The 24,310-nt window shown below is 40.7% G+C and overlaps 1 protein-coding gene across 2 annotated transcripts in view; it reads left to right on the top strand.

Annotated features, from left to right (window-relative positions):
* CELF5 (CUGBP Elav-like family member 5) overlaps positions 1–24,310 on the top strand; it is a 106,878-nt gene that overhangs the window by 58,036 nt on the left and 24,532 nt on the right. The window lies entirely within an intron of this gene.

Raw genomic sequence — 24,310 nt, 5'->3', positions numbered from 1 at the left:
TTAAGACTACTACATTTTTGACTAGTTAAGTAACCCCAATCATTGGACTGGTTCCGTGATAATTAGCCTTTTCAATAACAGAAGAATAAAACATTTCATTCATTAAAAAAGTTATATAATCACCATGTTTTTTGGGTAAGCAGATCTTTAGGGTAGATCTTGAATATCCTCTAATTCTAAGGCCCACTAACCTCTAAACATTCCTTACCCTAAAGTCCTGTAATACCTATGCATCTTCTGAGATCTTCAATTTAAAAGCCACAGCAGTCTAAGCACAGTTTTAGTGAATTAAAAGATGGATTTGCTCTGAAATTCATCAGATTTTCAGTAGGGTATTATTCTTCCCTTCTGTTGTGTTTAGAACAGATCTCGAGCCAGTGTTATTATATTATAGACGGTACTGCTTCATACAACCATCTTAAATAAGAGCTGTCAGTGGAGAATGGTTAAAATACTTGATACTATTGGGTGTCTTCTATGTGGTCCTCAGAGGTTCAGAAACTGATATTCTATCTTCTGATCAATAAAAACCTACACTATTTACCTGTTTCCAACCCTCAGCCTGTAGCACTTCTTCCTTTTAAAAATGTGTTTATATGTTGCATTCATAGTCTCTGGATTAGGCTGTAAGCCCTTTAATGCCCCGTTTGTCACTTTGCTTCTTCTAACTAATTTCATTTCCACTCTTCTGCTCTCATATTAAGCGTTGTTTTTTTTCTCCCAGATACCCCCTTTTCAACTAATCCCCTTTCACTTTTATTTAATCTCCTTTTAGTTCTTATCTTTTTCAATTGTTACAGCTACAGTCATCTCAACGTCACCCCTGTTATCTCCCTAAGTCTTCTTTCCTGTGAGGTCAATTTATGTAATTTCATATTTTGTAATGCAAGTTGAAATTAGACTTAAAGGAACACTACGGCGTACATGAATTAAATAAAGGATTTACTCACTGTTTTCCAATACTGAAGCTCCCTCTTGCCTTTCCTCAACCCACAAGATTACAGAGGATAATGGTCCAAATCAGTGCTCTTCATAAAGAAGCATTGGCGACTTGTTGAGCCTGCTTTTCTTTGGGGGCTTCTGCATCATGTGATCAAGTTTCCCAAAATGGGAAAAAAATTGAATTCAGATTGCAGATTTCTCTTTAGATCAGCCATCAAACATTAACTGTTTGTTACCTTATAACTACGTGTGTACATGCATTATTGATTACCGTATATACTCGAGTATAAGTCGAGTTTTTTTGGCACATTTTTTGTGCTGAAAAACCCCAACTCGGCTTATACTCGAGTCAATGTCTGTATTATGGCAACTTACATTGCCATAATACAGACAAGGGGCTGTGTAGGAGGGGTGCTGGCAGGAAGCTCTTACTTACCTCTCCTGCAGCTCCTGTCAGCTCCCTCCTCCTCCGCGCCGGTCCGGTCTGCTCCTCTGTCAGCTCACAGTGTAAGTCTTGTGAGAGCCGCGGGGTCATAGCGCGGCTCTCGCAAGACTTACAGTGGGACTTGCAGAGGGAGCTGACCGGACCGGCGCGGAGGAGGAGGGAGCTGACAGGAGCTGCAGGAGAGGTAAGCGCTCTCTGCCAGTCCCCCTCCACTGAACTGCCAATGCCACTGGACCACCAGGGAGTGAGAGCCTCCCTCCCTGCCATGTATCAAGCAGGGAGGGGGGGACGAAAAAAACTAAATATATAAATAATAAAATAAAATAATATTTAAAAAATAATAATATAATATAACAAAAAAAATATTAAAATAATAATAATAATAAAAAAATAATAATAAAAATGCCCACCCCCCCACCAAGGCTCTGCAACACATACACAAACACACACTGCATCACACACACTCACACTGCATTCATACACACACACTGCATTCATTATATACACACACTGCACTCATACACACACACTGCACTCATACACACACACTGCATTTATACACACACTGCATTCATACACACACTGCACTCATATACACACACTGCACTCATATACACACTGCACTCACACACACACTGCACTCATATACACACACTGCATTCATACACACACACTGCACTCATATACACACACTGCACTCATACACACACTGCACTCATACACACACACTGCACTCATACACACTGCACTCATATACACACACTGCACTCATACACACACACTGCATTCATGCACACACACTGTATTCATACACACACTGCACTCATACACACACACTGCATTAATTATATACACACACTGTAAATAAATATTCAATTAATATAATTTTTTTAGGATCTAATTTTATTTAGAAATTTACCAGTAGCTGCTGCATTTCCCACCCTAGTCTTATACTCGAGTCAATACGTTTTCCCAGTTTTTTGGGGTAAAATTAGGGGCCTCGGCGCTTATATTCGGGTTGGCTTATACTCGAGTATATACGGTATTTTACTTTTAGCTTTTCATACATGGTACTTTTTAAATTCATTTTACGGTAATATTGCCAAGCTCCTCATAAACATACAACTCCTTCTTTACAGTGGAGGAAAATGTAAAACAATGCAGAGGGAGTGAGCACTGGTATTTTGTACAACCACTGCACTAACCAATAAACTGTGGACTGGACATGTGGGTCTCTATTTTCACAAGTGCTAAGTATTTCTGTCTTTTTTTTTTAATTTGTTGTGTTTATCTTGCTTTGGTAACCATTGCATTGGTAAACAGTGCTCTTTATGTATACCTGGATACAGCAGCATCCTATGTGTCTCTTTTTTGATTTGCAAAAGAGGAATATTAGTGATAAATCGGATAAGTGTCAAAATATAAACATGTATTTCTCACAATATAATGTCTAACTATTTAGGTGACCAGCCCCAATTTTTCCACACTGCACCAACCTCACCTCCCCACGTCTATGGCTAAGATCATCAATATTGATGATGTCAGCTAATTCAACGCTTCCCAATTGGGAAGCATTGAGAGGCTATTGTACATGCACAGCAAAACACCACACTGCACCAATTAGCATCTCCTCATAGAGTTGTATTGGATCAGTGCATCTCTATGGGGAATGGTCAGCAACTCCATGCAGAATGTGGAGACACTGGATACCAGTGCTTCACACTGACACACTGTACAGCACTGACACAGGAAGCACCTCTAATAACCATCTGATTGACTGCTACTAGAGGTGTTACAAGGCTGCAAAGTAAACACTGCCTTTTCTCAGAAAAGGCAGTGTTTACAGTGCTCAGCGTGCAGGGACTTAGTAAACACACCAGAATCAGTAGTTTCCCTTTGGCACGGTGTATTACCCCAACTCGCTGAATTTCGGATAGCAAGGGACAAGACTAGGAAATGACTGGGCCTTAGAATGGCCGGACTAAACGTTAGACAGAAAAAGCGTAATCAGAGACGAGACGAGGTCAAGGTAACGGAGAGAGAGCGAGAACAAGAACTAGTCAGAGTCAGGTACACGGTAAACAGTCAGATGGGCAAACAAGACAGGAAAGGGTTAAAGATAAATTCAGAGTCAGATACAAAGACAAGGTCAATATCAGAATAAACACAAAAGCTCAAAGAATGCACTAAAGGGTACTTAAACTGAAACCACGATAGGGCAAAGTGGATAGGGCTAGGAAAGTTTAAATATCCTCAACTAACATTTGATTGGCCCACGTCAAGCCCACGGCCCCAAAACGTGCGTATGTGGGGGCGCTGGAATGACGTGGTTCAATGGGAGCCTGAATCTGCTTTTGGCTCCCACTGCCCCTTTAAGAGCGCACTCGTGACGTGAGCCTCTTGGCCGCGCTCCTAATGCCAGGCGGGCTGCGCGACCTTTAATTGCGGTCAGTGCATGCGGCCTGCTCAGAAGGGAAGATTGAGCTGCACGAAGCAGGACTTGCGCGGCTCGAGCGGAGAACCCCGACCAGCCCCCGGATAAGGTAAGTACCGGCACACCCTTCAACTATAAAACAGCAGATCATATGTCATCCAGTAGTGGTTATATGCATGATACTATTAGAAATAAATGTTGCATATTTGAGGATCAGTAACTTACAAACCATAGATAGTATGAATCTGTGCAATGGTTTTGGTGAGTAGTAGATAAAATCATCTCTATAGAATACAGTAAAGAAAACTGGATATAGACAGTGTGTAATCTCAGGAACATTCTTTTTGGGATAAGTAGTTACAAAGGCAACAAATTAGGAGGCACTCTCCATGCGTCGTGCCATCAAAACAGATAAATGCTGGGAACAAAATGTAATCAGTAACATTTTCAGGATTGCGAAATAATGAAATAAATCTCTGTAACAATGAGTGATAGTTTTAATAATGAGCCAGACTGCATTATAGAGTTCAAGAACAAATGTTTCTGCAGACTGAAACAGATCCCAAGTGAGTGAAATAGGATTTCTATAGGACAGCAAAGCAAAACAAACTTCTAGTGATCAAGACCCCTATTCTGCTAGTAGGACTGCCCTTCATTGAGTGAGTTTAATTTTTTGTGAGGAGATTGCATTTCAGTTTAGGAGGCATTGTGCTAATAAAGTTGACTGATCATCTGCTCACAGAGAGTGACATTGACTTCAATGAATAATATAGTCATCTAATGCATATTCTTATAGGGGATGAAACCAATGTTAGAACTCATGAATAGAGGACCCCACTGCAAGAATTTTGGGGGGGAGGAGTGGGGGGCTTACCTATAGAGACCAGAAGATAGACCCTCAACAGTTGTACATCTCCCACAATACCTTCCCAGTTTGGGACTTACCATTTGCCCATCCTTTCATGTTCATATTTGCGTGCAGTGGAGGGCTGTATTAGCAGGGGTGGGTCTAGCTCCAGACTCATAGCGCTGTGATAGGACCACACTACTGGCTTGCCTGTCAATTATGCAGCTGGCCTTTTCTTCTCCTCTTGATTAAGCGCTGGGGGAGCTGCAGACTAGGGATGACCCTGTGATATCATCAGGGGATGTCTTTGCAGTCTGTAGCCAATCAGAGAGCTTGTAGAAATGAGACTGGTATGGGCATGCTGCTGGAGACTATGGAGACTAGAGGAAGGAGAGAGATACAGCTACCCCATGGTAAGTTATGAACAACGGTGGGACTTCTGCCGATGCTTCTGCATTGTGGCCGTCATGCTGTCGGGGGCCGTATGTGCATGGGCCACCCAATGGGTATTGCTAAACAGGATGCAAAACAAAGAAAATAAAAATCACTGTTTTTCTTATATGTGTGAATTGAGGCGCTTAATAATTGGGATGTGATATCAATTTAATCAGCAGCTGTAGCACTCTTAGGGTCCTCTTATTAACCCAGAAAAACAGATATATACATAGACACCACTTTGTGTGAAAACTAAGTTTAGATAATAATCCCCTTAACTTACACATAGTGGAATAGTGCAGCGCTAGACAGAAGGCTTACCCTTACAATGTAGAGCGTTGCTCATATATAACTGGAAAAAATAAACAGAGAAATACGTGAAGTGCAATATTGTTATAGACACTAGTTTACACTCTTAAAATTAGAGAAATTAATTCTCACAAATCAAGAGTCTATTAGACGTTATGGCTCTGAACGTATGCGCTTGCTGTGCCTTTAAGGTAGCAACAGTAACCTTCTCGTTTGCCTCCTTCACTGGTTCAAATGGAATAGGTGTACATGGAAGACATAAGCAGATGGCAAAAAATAGTGTAGATGGTAATAGACTCTGTGGGTTACAACTTGAAAGATGAAATGAAAGTTGCTCACCTGATTCTGGAGCCTGTAAGTGACTGGCTCCAAGTTTGTGCACTTACTTACTTACTACAATATCAGGAGTGGCAAGGAACCCCTTTTAAATCAGAGTGGAACAGATGGTCCAAGAGGATAATGAATTTATCAAAAAAACGTTTTATTACAGAAAATAAAAAATGCTCCAACATGGAGATAAAAACAAATAATTCCACACAAGGTATATCAAATAAAAAAATATATAAAATAAATCCTCACGGCGTCCGAGATGCGTTTTGCCCGCCTTGCAGGCTTTCTCAATCGGCATTCTGTGTCCATCTTCAGTTCCATGTTTATAGGGCAAACCCAGCGTTCATTCTTCCAATCAGCAGTCTGTTCGGCAGAGGGGGTGGTTTGGCAGAGGATCTGAGGAGTGTGTGTATTTGTCAATGTGCGTATCTGAGTGTGTATATGTCTCAATGTTTACGTTTATATGTGGCAGTGAATTTGTATATGTGCATACATCCCAGGAATCAAATGCCAACACTACATGCAAAGACAACCTTGGAATCAAATGCAAACGTTACATACAAACACACCCCTGCAGACAAACAAAAATATATAAATACATCCCTGCCCATATGGCAACTAAGCACCTGTCATGTCCTCTGTGCGTGAGTGTATGACCAAGCTCCGTAGCAATACAATTTACAGTAACGTGCAGTCTGCAAGGAAGTGTATCAAGTAGCATGTGTATGCTGGTGGGGCTTTGTAATACATCATACATGCTGAGGAAGACCTAGCTAGAGGTTGAAACGCGTTATGCAATATATTTATTCATATCTACCTTTACTTTTACTTTTATCTAATGTGCAATAAAAGTTATTTTATTCAAACCGGTTCCTGAATACCTGTCCAATGAAACTGCTACATCTGGTGGGACCTGACTTCTGACATATCTACTCAGTGTTGAGAAAACGCCTACACAGTCAGAGCCAACTTCTAAGTGGCTCTTAAACTTGCTTTTCTTGTGATCTGGAATTGAGAGGTTTTTAACAATTTGTGCGCATGTCACCTTGATTTTTTAAGTGTAACGTACGTATTAAGTGTGAGAGTGACACCACACTTCGGTGATATTACAGCTGCATTTGGTTCTAGCGCCACTGCACCTTAAAACTGTATTAAATACACCACATATTGTATATAGGAGGAAGAATGAATAAACTAGGCTAGACCTAGGGTAAAAAATCAGCAATAAAGACATAGTGTACAGATAGTTTTATATAGGATTGATTTATCCAGCGTGCATATGTGAATAAAATTATGGGTTTATATATGCCCACAATTCATACACTTGCGTATAGTTTTAAATACCTCTGCAAGATCACTATAAAAGGATATTGACGTGGTTATTGTGCAGAGAGTGCTATCTAACCCCCTCACTGTAGGTAGTCAAACCAGATAAGAAGTCGGACTGTTCTAAAATTGTTTCACTTCCTACAATGGTGGGTGCTTGGAGTGTTGCTTTAATATATTTATATAATTAGGCCCATCAAAACATTCAGCTCCAGGTCCATGTGGCCCTTAATCTCGCACTGATGCAGTGCCTGTTTGTTTAAATGCAAGGTTGTTTTTGTATGGAGAGTGTATGAATGCAGGGGTGTATTGTACAGTGTTGGCATTTATTGTGTGTAGTTGTGTGTACTTACACACACAAAGAGACACTCATGCACACACACAATAAAACTTACAGATACCCAATGACACACATATACACAGATACAGATGATTAAATAAAGTAAATTCATATTTTAGCCATCCACCTGTTTGTGTGTAAATTGCTTTTCTTGGGATCCAGAGGGAACAGGATGATAAATGTTTTATTGCTTTCTCGCCCCTCACTTTCCTGTGTGGCTCTATGTATGCTGGGAGGAAAGTAAGTCTGAGAACTTCCACCCAGTGCAAGTTTGCTACGCGAGAGAGTTTCCAGAAGCCAGTTGATCATGCTTAGTCTGGTATGCTAAGTGAAGACCAATTTGGGCATATATTTCTATTTTCCCAACCAAACCACATAGTTTTAAAGGACCTAGGTGCTTGACTGGCCCTTGTTCAGAGAATGGGCTGTAATACCATAAGTGTGAGCCCTAGTCTGGCTACAGTGCAAGTAATTCCAACCCTGGATGAGACAGACTTTCCACAGATAGTAGTACTGAGTGGCAGTTTCCTTGTAAATGCTAACCATGTCTAAGCATCCAACATTTTCAGTAAGGCGGATACCAGTTCAGATAGCATATGTTTTCCAGAACTCTTGTAGAATGGAATATAGTTATTAAATATAAGAGCAGACTCACAAATTGGATAGACCTGGAATCATTCCATTCACCAACAGCAATACTGACATGCCAACATTAATGAGATGGCCATTCAATGACCAATTATTAGGCTATTATGAATGTCTCTGCTTTTACTAATTAACACTACTCTACATCGAGGCCTCTACACCTTGTAATGACTAAGGCATTTTATGACATTACACCAAGTTTAGTGATCATATTGCCCAATTAGTCACTCTCTAGACTGCTTGAGTTGATCCTGACATTTGGGACTTTTACATTTTTTGAATGAGCGATATTTCCCACAGTTGGGTAGTCTATCCATGTAAAACAAAATATTAAAGGGTTGGTCTCTGTGCATCAAAATTTGCCTGAACTGAGAATAACCAGCCTAGAACTCTTGTTGCCCAATGACACTGCAGGAGGTGGAGATACTCCTTGTTTCACACCCAAATGCAGCCTCTAGGCACCATGACCATTTCAAATGACTTAAGTTGTTATGGCTCTTGCAGTAACCTTTTACGTGACAAGACCTCTATTAATTAGTGAGTTTGACTTTACTAAATTAATTATTCTTCCCACCAAAAAGGGATTTAGTAGTTGGCTAGACACCTTTCCAAAAATGTGATTTATAGTTAATGAAGTTTCATAGACATTAGAAAATGAGACTTGTGCACACATCATTCACTTTCTGCAGTAGGCAAAACAGGACAAATTAATGGGGGGATTTATCAAACTGTTCTGTTTTACAAAGTGGTGTAACATTTTAAAAAGTTATGAGTCACCAGAAAAAGAAGAAAGGTGGAAGCTACAGGAAAGACACTCAAAAAATGGGGTTAACCCACAATGAACTACCAAGGTAGTAACAGAAAGAAGGAGACAAGCTTAGAGTGCCCTTAATGGATCAAAATATCATTAAAAATTTACTTTTAATAGTACAAAAATATAAAACAATCAAGAGGAGAAAGATAAAATATTAAATATATAAGTATAAGACTGATAGTCAAATTTCAATTAGTGTGACATATGTACAGCAAATTAAAAGAAAAGAAAAAGAGGGTTCTGATCAAAATCTATAGGCTAGATAGTAAGTACACGTATACCTATGCTGTAACGGTATACTTAAAGAAAGAGCAAAGGTTGCTGATTGCACATATAGTATAGCGTCAAATCTACCCCAAATCACATTAAGGGTGAAATTCGATAATTCAAGTAATGTGTAATACGGAGTAGATTAGTCAGGGTCTAATAGACAGCTGCTGCCGAGTTGCTGAACATGAATCAACCCTGTGACCTATGTAGAGAGAGACCAAGAATCGCTGATAGGATGTCCAGCATACTTATTTGGCAGGTCTACAAACGGTCACAGTAAAGATGAGGTTCAATCTTACTAGTGATAAATAATAAATAAATGAAGTGCTGTACAAATATAGACAGAAGATATAATTGCTGTATAAGACTGATAGTCAAATAGCAATCAGTGTAACGTATGTACAGCAAATCGAAAGAAAAACCGAATACTAAATGTGCTGATAATCAACCCTGTGACCTATGTAGAGAGAGACCTATACTCGCTGGTAGGATGTCCAGCATACTTATTGACAGGTCTACATACGGTCACAGTACAGATGAAGTTCCATCTTTCTAGTGATAAATAGTAAATAAATGAGGTGCTGTACAAATATACACAAAATATATAGTTGCTACATTAGATACATAAGAAACACAGAGGACCTGTTCACAAGTTTTCAGGGTACCTCTGGTATAAGTTACTTGCAACAAAACAAAGTTGCAGTAAGAACTAAAATAGTAACAGTAACAATTTGCTTGATAACAAAGTGGAATGTTGCCACCAACTGCATGTAAATAATGGAGCTTAAATAGCTCAACCTAAACCACAGAAGCTGTTATACCGAGCAGACACAGAGAAAGGGGGTAAGTATCACGATAGAATGTTTACTGAAGGTGAATAGTGATATCCAGTAGCATAGGTCTAACCCCACAATATAGTCTGCTCCGGTCATAACAGAATTGGTGAACGAGATCCTTTTGAGAGTGCGGTCATGTCGATCCGAGGACCACACACTGAGCTGTTACACTGAATCCGATGGCCCCTGACGCGCGCGTTTAGTCACAACTCATCAGAGGGGAACCGATGTGAGGTGAGTATCAGCTATTTAAAGGTAATAGGTAGAGCTGATAGGTGAATTCAAAAGAGGCCCGCTGATTCTGATTGGCCGGACACTAGTTAACAGTGATGACGATCCCAAATTGAATCAATATCGTCATTAACCCTATAGGGTCTGTAGAGAAAGCATATGTATGAATAAATGTTGCAGTTAGAGACTGATAACCTGCCAATACCTTATGAAAGAAAATGACTTGGAAAGTAAAGACAATCTGATGTCTATAAAGGACTTCAGAAATGGTTGAACACTATGTAATAGTGAGGACTAGTGTATATGATGATATCTATATCACTGTGATCGTGGAGTTAGGCGAAAATCGGTTTAACCCCTTTCATGCCGATCAAGGAGTAAGTAAACATCATACAAAGGAAAAGCCAGACTGAGAAGGAGGATTAGACCATATGTACAATATAATAAATAGGGGATTCTTAGTGATGAGGAAACCAATAACTAAGAAGAGAAAGGGGCAAATATTGTTATGAACATTGGTATACACAAATAAATACATACGCTCTATTACATCCAAAGATGGTTAAGTACACATTAGAAAATGAAAGCGGAGTGCCGATGTCTAAAAGGGGCAAAACCAGGTCGATGGACCCTGGATGTGGAGAGGATATAGTATTGTACCCATTTCGGTATTTGAAATGATGTTGGTTAGTGGATATGAAATCGGAGTTTAACCAATTCTTGAGAAAAGATATTAAAGAGAATTTGAATATCTGATAATGGTCCCAACTGAGTTTGAGATACATTAAAGACAACAACGAGACATAGGTCCCAGGGAGTTAAGGTAGAAAGGACTGCCAATAGTCCCAAGGGTTGAAAAAGAGGGGGGGGGGGGGAGGAAAATCCTGCCACTGAATATAGATAAATAAATAAATCCTAATGTGAATGGATGAATGGGGTGAAGTTAAATTCTTAGTTTAAACCGCCTGGAGTAAGGGTTTTAAATTCATAAATCCACCTGGACTCTTTCCGAAGGAGTATGTGATTGAAGTTGCCTTTTCTGGAGTTTAAATTGACTCTTTTCAAGACCTGAAAAGATAGGTGATTAGGGTTTCCATCATGGAAATTTCTTACATGCATGGCCACTGGAGTGCTCAGATGAGGATTTTTTACTGAGTTCACATGTTGCATGGTGCGTCTCCTAAGTTCTTGGTAGGTCTTAGTTATTGGTTTCCTCATCACTAAGAATCCCCTATTTATTATATTGTACATATGGTCTAATCCTCCTTCCCAGTCTGGCTTTTCCTTTGTATGATGTTTACTTACTCCTTGATCGGCATGAAAGGGGTTAAACCGATTTTCGCCTAACTCCACGATCACAGTGATATATATATCATCATATACACTAGTCCTCACTATTACATAGTGTTTAACCATTTCTGAAGTCCTTTATAGAGATCAGATTGTCTTTACTTTCCAAGTAATTTTCCTTCATAAGGTATTGGCAGGTTATCAGTCTCTAACTGAAACATTTATTCATACATATGCTTTCTCTACAGACCCTATAGCAGTGATGGCGAACCTATGGCACGCGTGCCACAGGTGGCACGCCGGGCCCTTTCTGTGGGCACACGGCCATAGGTTCGGCATCACTGCAGAGTAGGCACCTGCCTGCCCGGAATGGCAGGCGCCTACTTTGCTTCCGGTTCGGGTGGCAGGGGGAGGCAGGGGAGGGATCTTTGAAGCAGCTCCCCTGTCCTCTCGCGAGCACCATGGCAACGCCCCACACAGCATCGCGCGGGAGGACAGGGGAGCTGCTTCAAAGATCCCTCCCCTGCCTCCCAAACCGGAAACCATACTTGCCATCACCGGACCACCAGGGATGACTGTGTCCCCCCCCCCCCACCCTCCTTCATTAAAGGTAAGAAGGGGGAGGGGGAACAAGAGAGTAATTTAACATATTTTTTTTTAAACGTTTACACCCCCCCACACCCCATCCCCACAAACACAGCACCCCTACCCCCCAGCAGTACCCCTACCCCCCACACACACAGCTCCCCTACCCCCCCCATACAGCACCCCTACCCCCCACACAGCACCCCTACCCCCCACACACACAGCACCCCTACCCACCCCCCACACAGCACCCCTACCCCCCACACACACAGTACCCCTACCCCCACACACACAGCAGCCCTACCCCCCACACACACAGCACCCCTACCCCCCAGCAGTACCCCTACCCCCCCACACACAGTACCCCTACCCCCCAGCAGTACCCCTACCCCCACACAGTACCCCTCCCCCCTCTCCACAGTACCCCTACCCCCCAGCAGTACCCCTACCCCCCACACACAGTACCCCTACCCCCCACACACAGTACCTCTACCCCCCCACACACAGTACCCCTCCCCCCCCACACACAGTACCCCTACCCCCCAGCAGTACCCCTCCCCCCACACACACTACCCCTCCCCCACACACACAGTACCCCTACCCCCACACACACAGTACCCCTACCCTCCACACACAGTACCCCTAGCCCCCCACACACAGTACCCCTACCCCCACACACACAGTACCCCTACCCCCCACACAGCACCCCTTCTCTCCCCAGCACCCCTCCCCTCCCCCACACCCAGCACCCCTCCCCTACACCCAGAAACCCTGCCCTCCACCCCTACCACCCACACACAGCACCCCCACCCCCCACACACAGCACCCATACCCACGCCCAGCACCCCTACCTCCCCACACAGCACAGCACCCCTCTCACACACACAGCACCCCTCACACACACACACACAGCACACTCACACACACACAGCACCCCTCACACACACAAAGCACCCCTCACACACACACAGCACTCCTCACACACACACAGCACCCCTCACACACACACAGCACCCCTCACACACACACAGCACCCCCCACACACACACACACAACACCCCTCACACACAGCAACCCCCCCCCCCCCACACACACACAGCACCCCTCACACAAACACATACACTACACCCCTCAATGCAGTATGTGTGTGTATTCAGCAGGTTGTGTGTGTGTGTGTATTCAACAGTCTGTGTGTCTGCGTGTATTCAGCAGTCTGTGTGTGTGCGTGTATTCAGCAGTCTGTGTGTATGCGTGTATTCAGCAGTCTGTGTGTGTGCGTGTATTCAGCAGTCTGTGTGTGTGTGTATTCAGCAGTGTGTGTATGTATTCAACAGTCTCTGTGTGTGTACTCAGCAGTGTGTGTATGTATTCAACAGTCTCTGTGTGTGTACTCAGCAGTCTGTCTGTGTGTGTACTCAGCAGACTGTCTGTATGTGTATTCAGCAGACTGTCTGTATGTGTATTCATCAGTCTCTATATTCAGCAGTCTTGTGTGTGTGTGTGTGTGTATGTATTCAGCAGTCTGTGTGTGTGTGTATTGCATTTGTTGGAGATACTAATAAATATAAGCTTAATTTTATCTATTTATATCATTATTTAAAATTTGTATCATTGAACTCTCTGTTGTTGTGTTCTTTTAAAACAAAAGTTGTTAATTAGTTCGGACAACAGTACGAGTTGTTTTTTCTAAACGTAAACCTCAATATTCAGGTTTAATTGCCGTGTTGGCACTTTAAGGAAAAAAATTTGTCATGTATTGCGGTTTGGGCACTCGGGCTCAAAAAGGTTCACCATCACTGCCCTATAGGGTTAATGACGATATTTGGGATCGTCATCACTGTTAACTAGTGTCCGGCCAATCAGAATCAGCGGGCCTCTTTTGAATTCACCTATCAGCTCTACCTATTACCTTTAAATAGCTGATACTCACCTCACATCGGTTCCCCTCTGATGAGTTGTGACGAAACGCGCGCGTCAGGGGCCTTCGGATTCAGTGTAACAGCTCAGTGTGTGGTCCTTGGATCGACATGACCGCACTCTCAAAAGGATCTCGTTCACCAATTCTGTTATGACCGGAGCAGACTATATTGTGGGGTTAGACCTATGCTACTGGGTATCACTATTCACCTTCAGTAAACATTCTATCGTGATACTTACCCCCTTTCTCTGTGTCTGCTCGGTATAACAGCTTCTGTGGTTTAGGTTGAGCTATTTAAGCTCCATTATTTACATGCAGTTGGTGGCAACATTCCACTTTGTTATCAAGCAAATTGTTACTGTTACTATTTTAGTTCTTACTGCAACTTTGTTTTGTTGCAAGTAACTTATACCAGAGGTACCCTGCAAAATTGTGAACAGGTCCTCTGTGTTTCTTATGTATCTAATGTAGCAACTATATCTTTTGTGTATATTTGTACAGCACCTCATTTATTTACTATTTATCACTAGAAAGATGGAACTTCATCTGTACTGTGACCGTATGTAGACCTGTCAATAAGTATGCTGGACATCCTACCAGCGAGTATAGGTCTCTCTCTACATAGGTCACAGGGTTGATTATCAGCACATTTAGTATTCGGTTTTTCTTTCGATTTGCTGTACATACGTTACACTGATTGCTATTTGACTATCAGTCTTATACAGCAATTATATCTTCTGTCTATATTTGTACAGCACTTCATTTATTTATTATTTATCACTAGTAAGATTGAACCTCATCTTTACTGTGACTGTATGTAGACCTGCCAAATAAGTATGCTGGACATCCTATCAGCGATTCTTGGTCTCTCTCTACATAGGTCACAGGGTTGATTCATGTTCAGCAACTCGGCAGCAGCTGTCTATTAGACCCTGACTAATCTACTCCGTATTACACATTACTTGAATTATCGAATTTCACCCTTAATGTGATTTGGGGTAGATTTGACGCTATACTATATGTGCAATCAGCAACCTTTGCTCTTTCTTTAAGTATACCGTTACAGCATAGGTATACGTGTACTTACTATCTAGCCCAGTGGTAGTCAACCTTTTTTTACCTACCGCCCACTAATGCATCTTTTTGGTTGAAAAAAATTTCCTTACCGCCCACCAGTTTTCGCGCAAATGCGGAATATTTTTAAGAAAGGAGGGTGTTTTAAAAAAAAAAATAAATGTACGTACATTTATCTTTTTATTTCTACTTAATGCAGGTTTATAAGGTTTTTAACTTTATAAAGTTTAATGAGAAAACAATAAAGTAAATTGAAATTACCTTTACTAGTGATTAATGAGATCCTTGAGGTTGATGCTGCGAGACTAAATATTTGATATCTGGTTCGATTTTCGTAAGGAACAAACGAAGGTCTCTTTCAGTGATATTCAGACGACTTCTCTGTTTGCGCATAATATGATTTCTCATTTGTGCGTCAGCTCATCTCCTCTCCCTCCTCAATTCCCCTCCCCACCTTTTTTTCCCCTTTTTTCTATTTTTTAACCGTCCTTATAGCAATGCCCAGTAGGAAGGCTGAGCTAGGTAGCCCACTTACTATAGTCCACTATAACAGACAGGCACACATACAAGACACACATACAAGACACACACACAAAGACACACATACAGACATACACACAAGACACACATACAGACACACATACGACACACACACACACACACAAGACACACACACAAGACACACATACAGACACACACAAAGACACAGACAGGCACACATACACGACACATACATACAGACACAAACATACATGCACACACACATGCAAACACACACATAAGACATACATAGACACACACACACATGCAGACACACAAGACACACATACAATGACACATACATACAAAGACAAGACACACACACACATATATACAGACAGACACATACACACACACACACAAGACACATACGACACACACAGACATACAAGACACACACACGACACACATACAGACACAGACAGGCACACATACACACCTACAGACACACAAGACACACAAAGACACAGACAGGCACACATACACACACACACAAGACACATACATACAAACAGACAGGCACACATACAAACAGACACACACAGACATGCACACACACATGCAGACACACACATAAGACATACATAGACACACACACATGCAGACACACAAGACACACATACAATGACACATACATACAAAGACAAGACACACATACATACATACATACAGACACATGCACACACAAGACATACATACAAAGACACATACAGACAGACACACACACACAAGACATACACACACACACAAGACATACCTACAAACACACACACAAACATTATATTTAAGTCACCCTCCTGTTTCCTACCTTTAAGGTGCAGGAGGGTGACTTTTGCTGGGGTCCAGTGGTGGCTCAGTTGGATGGGAGTCAGAGTTCCCACTCTGACTCCCTCTGCTTCCTCCCGCGCGGCTCTCAGTTTTAGCTGGGAGGAGTGACCGGGGAATCACTTCCTCCCAGCTCTGATGTCATCACAGGGGGCCCGGTCGCGCTGTTAAAGCGCCCAGCGCTGACCGGGCCCCCTTACAATCCGCATCCATCGGGTGGCCCTGACAGCATGGGCCACCCGATGGACACTTTGGAAGGCGGCCCCGGCGGTTTGCCGCGCGGGCCGGGGCCGCAAATGGTCACGGCGGTACCCAGTCGCACGGGTACCGCCGGCTCGCGCCCGCCCGCCCGATCAACCTGGAAATCCCTACCGCCCACCTGGAATCCTGAAACGCCCACTAGTGGGCGGTAGGGACCAGGTTGACGACCCATGATCTAGCCTATAGGTTATGAGTCACCAGTTTAATGTGTCTGCTGATTCCACTGGTTTCCATGGAGACTGCTCCACTTTTAGTACTTTAGAGCGATTTTTAGAAAAGAACATTTAATAATTACCCCCCAGTGAGTTTGGTGAATAGTAAAGATTAATAATAATGAAGATATGATACGTGTTATAAACTTCAGCCAATGCAGAGACGTTGGGTTAATTAGGTGAAATTGCCTGCAACATATGAGGTTGCATATAGTTATTCTGTTTCACAGTTAGTGAAATTGGCTTTCCAGGATTAAGTTTGTCTTCTTTAATAGGATTATGTTCCAATACATGACACTGAACTATCAATCAATTGGATTTTTTAAGAGTGAGAGTTGGTTTCATTTAATTATTGAAAAAGTCATGAGTGAGGCTGCTTCCCATGTGTAAATGACCATTACTTACAAATATTGCATATCCTCTGATAAGCAATATTTTCATAAAGTGAACTAGACTGTCTTTTAACATACAATATTTTTCCTTTTGTGATGTAGAGTATTCCCCAGTGAGTATGGCTGCTTTCTCCATTGTGTTACAATATAAGCAATATCAACACATAGGTGACTACACAGATCCCATGGTGTAATGAATAGCGGTTTAGTTAATGAAATATAATTGAATAAGGCACCATCAACCAAAGGTGGCTGAGAATGCTGTGAATTGCAGTCAATAAGACCTAGAATGCCAGAGGAATACATACATGCCAGAGGTTGGCTCTTCATAAACTGCCTTACTACAAATCAAGCATTTCTGATATGTATGTTATTGACTTGCAGACTATCTAATTGAGTCCCCAATGATTTAAATGGATCTTGTCCTCTGACATACACATTAGCACATGGGTAGTTAAAATAAATAAACGAAGCATGCCTCTGTATTTATATCTGCACGGCTTTGTGCACAAGTCTAATCATTACAGTTATCTTGAGCCTCCTACACAAAAATTATTAAGAGTTTCCTTAATATTTTAATTGTTTTTCTTCTAAAATGTCTGCTGTTGGGGCCAGAGTTGCTCTGCCCTAATTATCCTGTCCCTCAGATCTTTCTATACATTGCACATACATACACACAGATATTGAATAAACGAGGTACAAGTGGCGTGTGCCTCTAAGCGCTGGTTGCCACGACGACAGCAAATGTCAGGTTCTGTGCGGTGAATAGCCGTTTCCATGGTAACCTCATCCTTTTCAGAGAGGTGCTGTTATAGTTGGAGTGACAGGTCTGGGGGGGGGGAGGGTGGGAGAGGTGTGGGGTGGGCTAGCGGCTGTATGTCTGTCTGAGCATGTATGTATTGCTCTGTACTATAATAGATTGATCTCTGTATTATAGATGTACATGTTATATATGCTGTTCTTTGTGCTTATTCAGTTTCTAAATTCCATGTAAATGCATTACTTTGAGTAATTATTGCTCAGTGATTTATGCACACAAAAATGTGTATGTACTATGAACATATATACACATTTAGGTGTTTGTTAGTCTCTGTCAGTCTGCTTGATTATTCTTCTGTCTGTGTATCCACCCATCTATCTATCCATGTCTGTCTCGTCTTACCCTCTTTTCTATCTGCTTGTATTAAGATACTATAAGTCTCATTATTTCTGTCTGCCTGCCTCTATAAAGATAAGGATCGTACTGAGTTTTATACCAAATTTTGGTCTCATTCCAGATTCCTAGTTTGCCCCTTACATATTTCTTCCCCACCCCCCACCATTCCACCTTACTCCCCTCCTGCACCACAGCTCCATCTGTCAATGGATCTCCCAAAGCTTCCAGTCCAGAGCTGAACATTAGGGAGGGGGCTATGTGTATTCCTGAGAGAGAACAGCTGGGCACCAGCATCATCCTGAGCCAGAGGTAGAGAAATTCAGTGTGGGCCCAGAGAGGAGAGCTGTGTCAAAGGGAGAGAGATGGGATGGATGGTAATTTGGCCAGAGCGAGAAGAAAGAAATATAGTATACATGAAGGTTCAAGGAGAAAAACAGAAAGGGGCAGAGGTGACATAAATCATTGTTATAAGGGCAGAGCCAGGCAGATGAGTGGGGCTTGCAGTGATCAGTGATACAGGGCAGTGACACATAAACGCAGAGACATATGCTAAGCTTGCGGCTGGGATGTAGAGAGACACCATGGGTAAACAGTAAGAGACAGAGCGAGATGCAGAAACAGTACAAAAAAGAGAAACAATGAAAAAGTAAAGAAACAATGGAAACAGGAACAACATTGAGGCACAGCACCATAAAATATTTGCTAACCAATGCTTTATGCTTTAAGCAAATGTGTAGTTTCATCCATAATCTGAATTTGTAATAGAATGAACATGTTGGAAGAATAATGTTTCATAGTATGTGAGAGAAGCATTTAAAGGAATTTCAGGACATTCTGTCCATCATTTTCCTGCTGAGTTCATGCATAGGAAGTCCATAAATGTATAGAACATTCTACCCAATCTGGATTTTTTGGTTTGTTTTAATGGGATTTCTGCATATCCATCTATCTAATCTATTATTATTATTATTATCATTATCATTTATATAGCACCAACATATTCCATAGCACTTTCCAACAATACATTTGGGATATAAATAAAGTATTGACATTGAGACAAGAGGTGAAGACGGCTCTGCTCAGCTCACAGTCAATCTATCTGTCTATCTCTGTCTGTCAGTCAGTCTCTTCTCCTGTTTGTCTATCTACTTATCTGTCAGTCTACCTGCACTTGAGAAAATGGGATGCATCTCACAAGTTGCTGTCAGCCACATAGCGGTTGTGGTATATGTGCCATAGACTGTGCACACGTGAACTGGTCATATATGTTCATATTGCTGAGTAAAACCACAGACATCAGTGATTTTGAATAAAATGTGATTTGTAAGATTCAGGCTCCGAGTGTGAAGAAGTTTTAAGTATGCCCAACCTTTTTACTTTTTGACTGTTTCAAATAGTGGAGGAAATGTATGTTAGAGTTCTTGCACAAATCCCTTTCAGGTATGTTTAACATATCAAATGTCTGCCAATATATGGACAAACGAATCACTTCGCTAGGTGCCCCTGAACAAATTGATTCCTTTGTCCATAGATTGGCAGGCAATAGATTTGTTCAACACTTCTGAAAGGAATTTGTGCACTAGCGTAATGTGTGTTTTAATCTGATTATTCTTCTTTCTAACAATTCAGGGCAGGTGTGCTTAACAAAGCTTTAATATGGATCTTACAATTTAGATCATCTCTCAGTTTCGCAGATTTGTTACAAAAAGAAATACAAACTTCACATTAAGGTTTTGATATCCCTCAATATATACCTCTAATTATATAATATGTGTGAACTTAAAACTCGCTCTCTAATCACTTACCATGGCACCCAGAATACTAATTAAGTATTTTCTGCATAAACAGACCAAAGAAAATACAACATTGCATATGTATTTGGTGTCAAAAGCAGCTACGATAGATGCAATAGAGATACAGAATGTATTCACACATTTAAACCACTGAAACACCACATGACTACACTGCCCTCCATTAATATTGGCACCCTTGGCAATAATGAGCAAAGGAGGCCGTGAAAACATGTCTTTATTGTTTAACCTTTTGATCTTTTGTTAAACATGGATATCAAACAACTGCAAACACAGCACAGGTTTATATATTATACACACACACACACACATATATATATATATATATATATATATAAATATATATCTTTGTGAAATATATGTATGGCACAACTATTGGCACCATTTTTTGTCAATACTTTGTGCTACATCCCTTAGCCTAGATAATACCTCTGAGTCTTTTCCTTTATTGGCTGATGAGGTTGGAGAATACATAGCAAGGGGTCTAAAACTACTCCCCCATACAAAATCTCTTGAGATCCTTCAAATTTTGAGGTCAATGCTGGTGGACTCTCCTCTTCAGTTCACCCAACAGGTTTTCTATGGGGTTCAAGTCAGGGGAACTGAGTTGGCAATGACAGTACCTTAAATTAACCATTTTTATGTTGATTTTGATGTACCGGTATGTCTTGGATCATTGCCCTGCTGGTAAATCCAACCATAGCAGCCCATTTTATGATTTTTGGCAGAGGCAATCAGGTGGTCAGTTCATGCATTTTGATAGAGTCCATGATGCTATGTATCCTAACGAAATATCAAGGTCCTTTGACAGAAAACCAGCCACAAAACATTAAAGGGCCACCACCATATTTAACCGTGGGCATGAGGTAAAATATCAATGTTAATATACTTGAAATATATTTTTCTCTGATGGGTTCATAGGGCCGCTAATAATTGTGCTACACATATATTTCACAGATATTTATATATGTATTTGGATAAACCTGTGTTGTGTTTGCTATAATTGAAGCAGAGTAATGTGTAATTTTTGAACAAAAGATCAAAAGGTTAAACAATAAAGACAATATTTCACAGCCTTCTCTGCTCATATTCACCAAGCGTGTCAATAATAGTGGAGGGCACTGTGAATTGTAGTGACCTCACAGTCTAATAGCTAAATTCTGCCCTTAATAGCTAAGTTCATCTTGTACCTTCAGCTTGAATCTTTTGGACAAGAGAATTGCAACTTTTGACAGGTTCTTTTTTTTTCCTTCTGATTGCTTAAAAAGATGACAACAAAGTATTAGTAACCCAGCTACTAAGGATTATGGCTGCGCTATGCTCAGTTACCCTTTATGTATTATGGTCACAATTGTCCAAAAAAGCTGGTTATGCGTAACACATTTAATTTCATTATTATGACTGATCATACAGTTTACTACACCAGATTTCAAGTAGTATCTATTAACAGTATCTATTAACAGTCAATACAGCTACATAATGAATGACCAATAGGTAGACCTGCAGTTGTTGTATAATAACTACAACTCCTATTATGCTCTACAAGCCTTATGCAAAGCATAATTGGGGGTTGCAGTTCTACAACAGGTGGGGTTGTACCTTTTGGCCACCCTGAAGCTAGCTCGTTATCACAGGTTTACAGGAAACAGATTGTAAGACAGGGATATTAAACTCCAGTCCCGAAAGGCCATAAACACACCGGGATTTCAGAATATCACCTTGCACATTGCTGAGTTATGCATGGTGTTAATTGTTTTGATTACATGTTAATTAGAAAAATCCTAAACCTCTGGCAGGATTGTGGCCCCAGAGGACCTAACTTGACGCCCCTGTTGTAAAGGTTCCTGTTACGCATTTGTATCTAAAATACTGATTAATGTGCCCCAGTGGATGTTATTTTAGTGGAATAGTTTCCAGATAACTGAATTGTAAAAAAAAATAAAAAAAAAAAGTTATTTCTCTTTCAGTGTACCTACTTTTAGTTACATTGAATGTCAGTTGGCAATCCACTATACCTGACTTTTTATATATATATTAGCATGCCTCCTAACATTTCAAATGGACAAAGAGGGACACTTTAGAACAAGAACAATATATCTTATTTATACAGACCGATTTCTAACTACGTTTATTGTAGTTTAAAGACACATTACTGTGAGTATTATTGCGGTGGAGCTCTGCTGTAGACTCAGACACATTTATAGTAGTTTAAAGACACACTACTGTCAGTATTATTTTGGTGGAGCTCTGCTGTAGACTCACCAACAAAATGGAGCTCCTAGAAAAGAGGGGCAATTATGATAGAAATGAGGGACAAAGGAATTTGGGAAATAGGGACTTCTCCTCCTAAATAGGAATACTTGGGATTTATGTTTTATTATATGATATAAATTACACTTTAAAAAAAACTAAAAAAAAACATTGTACACTAGTGGCACACTAAATTGGGTAAAAATGTCTTTAAGTTCTGTCTGTGTAAGATTAACTCTGTCTCAGTGGACACCATTATACCAGTCACTTGGTATACAGTGGGTTATTTAATAGTTTGGAGATAAACTTTGAGAAATCAAACAATGGAGGCACTTGATATATAAAATGGTTACTGGATTATTCTAAATGGACCATATATGTGCAAGTTTAGGAAAGGATGTTGTCTTTCTTTGCAGTCCCATACTCTTTAAGTAGTACTTGCATATCTAATTTAACAGTAAAAAAGTGCATTGGAGAAGGCTATTTTAGTAAGTATAGTTGTGCTGCCTGAAATTCAAATTAAAGAGCTCCCCCCTGTGATATACTTTTAACATTTGATATTGCAGATTCATTGCAGACTGAAAGGCAATTCCTAAAACAGGAAATAGCTCTTCTGGGTAAACATCTGTAAGAAAGTAAATACAAATAAAGCTATGACATCATACCTTTTAATACCTCACGTGCACAAAGAGGGACACTTTAATTTTACAGGTTTTACCTGGGATTGTGGCCAGAAACTGGCTGTTCGGAAACGTTTTAGGTGACTCACTAATAACAATTTAGGCAACGAAAATGTATTTTAGAACAAGAACAATGTATCTTATTTCTATACATCTATTGCAGTGTAAGAAAATTTACTGTGAGTATTATTGTTGTGGAGCTCTGTTATACTCTCGAACATGCAGGCAGTATTGAGCTCCTAGAAAGGATATGTATTAGGATAGAAAAGAGGGACAGATTGATTTAATAGGGACTGTCCCTCCGAAATAAGGAGAGTTGTGAGGTTTGGGATATGGCATCTGTTATACACACAGTAAAACGAATTAAAAACATTTCACATATATTTATTTTTAGTATAGCTTAATATTCTTTACAAAATAGGCACCTACAAAACAGCTTATCTATCTATCCATCCATCGTTCCCTATGTATTGGTCTCTTTTTCTGTCCATCCACTGAACTCCCATTTCTTTAGAGTAAATGGGGTACTCAAAACTCATCCTTTGGTTGCTCTACCTACAGTATGTGTTAAGGAGATTTAATGACAGAAAATGAGGCATTGAAAGGGCCGAGGGGGAGGTACACAGAGAACCAGGAACAAGCAGTAACACGTAGGTCAAATCTAGGGAAGGTATGATGAAGTAGATAGTCCAGAATCATAAGAGATAGGTCAAAATAATTATTTGTTAGTAGTGACCTTTGTATTTAGGAGCAATTTAATCACTGGCCATATTTAGTCAAATAGGGTCAGTAAACTGATGTAAGTGGAACCAAACTGAAGAATGTAAAACACGGATCAAGATATTTAGTCAGGCTGCCATATACTGCAGACACCATTCATTAATCTTGAAGTCAGTAGCAAGATATGAGAATGAATTGCAAATGTAACACATTCTAAATTTTGGTAGTGTGGGCATGTGTTGTATATGTGTGTGTGCACCCAAATAACCAAAAAAAATCGTCAGTGTATTCAGCTCAAATCACCCATAATGCACTAGGTACATCTCCAGGCCTGAATGCCATTTTGCACAACTTACTATCTATCTAATAATGAAATTAACACGCTTAGAATA

Source organism: Pelobates fuscus, chromosome 5 (assembly GCF_036172605.1).
Source record: "Pelobates fuscus isolate aPelFus1 chromosome 5, aPelFus1.pri, whole genome shotgun sequence".
NCBI classification, from domain to species: Eukaryota; Metazoa; Chordata; class Amphibia; order Anura; family Pelobatidae; genus Pelobates; species Pelobates fuscus.
This window is presented reverse-complemented; position numbering and strand designations above follow the sequence as displayed.